Raw genomic sequence first — 1,622 nt, 5'->3', positions numbered from 1 at the left:
ATGGCTGTAAATTTAGAAACTAACGAACACTTGATGACGAAGATGTTTGCATGTTCGAAAAGCATCATAAATTAGTTTTTCAAAATGGGGATTTATGTGATTTGAAAATTGCAAAATGTGATGCACTTTTTCCTGAGCAGAAACTAACTGTGTGGAAAAGGTATTTTCAGAAAGAGATGATAGGTTGTACAGTAGTGTGTAAAATCAACTTGTCCTTTCGTATTATTTTGAAGGGGAAAGACTTTCTCCGCAAGGGGGTTTATCAGCAACCACAAACTAAACAGTAACAAACTTTTAAACAGTAAATTATGCGACTCATAGACGTGAGAAAGCGCCTATAAAAACTGTGTCCTATGTCAGGCCACAGAAGTAGCATGTGTTGTTACAATATTAGTGCTTTAGATAAGTTGTGCCACCCTGAGCTGAAATAGATATAAGTGCTTTCCAGAAACTTGCTAAACATGCGGCTATTTTCCAACGACCGCAATTGGTTAGATAAAATCCCTTCATCTGCGCATTGTCGCACAAAAGATATATCCGTATGAATATCCAGGTTACATAAAGCGGAATGCAATAAGTCCATTCAGTTATATATATATATATTATATTATATATATTATTATATTATATATATTATATATTATATTATATATTATATATTATATTGCACCGAAATATTACCCATCACATCTTGGGAGGCATTTGCATCGGAGACAGTTTTAAGAAAGTCCCTTGTCAGTGATAAGAGATTGCAGTGGCTCGATTTTTTATACAGATTCATTGTGGAAAAACTGAAGCGAAATGAAAAGATATAGAACTTACCGATCCCAGATTAACCGGCCAGTGGAACACCCGAGGCGAGGGGAAAGCTGGAGGCAGTGAGAACAAATGTACGACTGATGATTTCAGATTCATTGTGGAAAAACTGAAGCGAAATGAAAAGATATATGACTTACCGATCCCAGATTAACCGGCCAGTGGAACACCCGAGGCGAGGGGAAAGCTGGAGGCAGTGAGAACAAATGTACGACCTGATGATTTCCTAGATGAAGGAAGCACTCACAGTATGGTAATCCACAGTCTTAGATAGGCTGAGACCTATATGGCAGGACATTCCATACTACTCGATATCTAAGTAGCATGATAATTATAAGCAGAAACTACTTCGAATCATTTAGCGTGATATGAGACTGTTGAGCGCCTAAAATTAGCAAAAATTAGCAAAGAGTGCTACTCTGCGCAAATTCAGAACACACATGGAAACAATTTTAGTGTTAGTAGAAGCCTCTAGAAGCTGAGAACTGCTGTTTCTGAACTAAGCAAGATCAACGCATACGGTGGTACATATAAGGTTGTAAAGTGCAGTAAATTACAGAATAACTGTGAAAGTCTTCACAGGCAATGCTGTGACAATTTTATTGTCATCACTGCAGTGTCATGTCTGAGCTTCCGGCACCTAGAGCGCCACATAAGCTGTCTTTGGCGGATTGAGAGTAAAATTCCGTAAGGGGAGTAAATCAATACAATAAACAGTGAGCGGTGGAATTTCTCCTCGATGTTATTTCACAGATGCTGCCAAACGAACGGTATGAGGGCGATTACCCAGTAGAGACGCTTCCGCT

This window comes from Opisthorchis viverrini, assembly GCF_000715545.1.
Source record: "Opisthorchis viverrini unplaced genomic scaffold opera_v5_309, whole genome shotgun sequence".
In the NCBI taxonomy this organism is placed as follows: domain Eukaryota; kingdom Metazoa; phylum Platyhelminthes; class Trematoda; order Opisthorchiida; family Opisthorchiidae; genus Opisthorchis; species Opisthorchis viverrini.
This window is presented reverse-complemented; position numbering follows the sequence as displayed.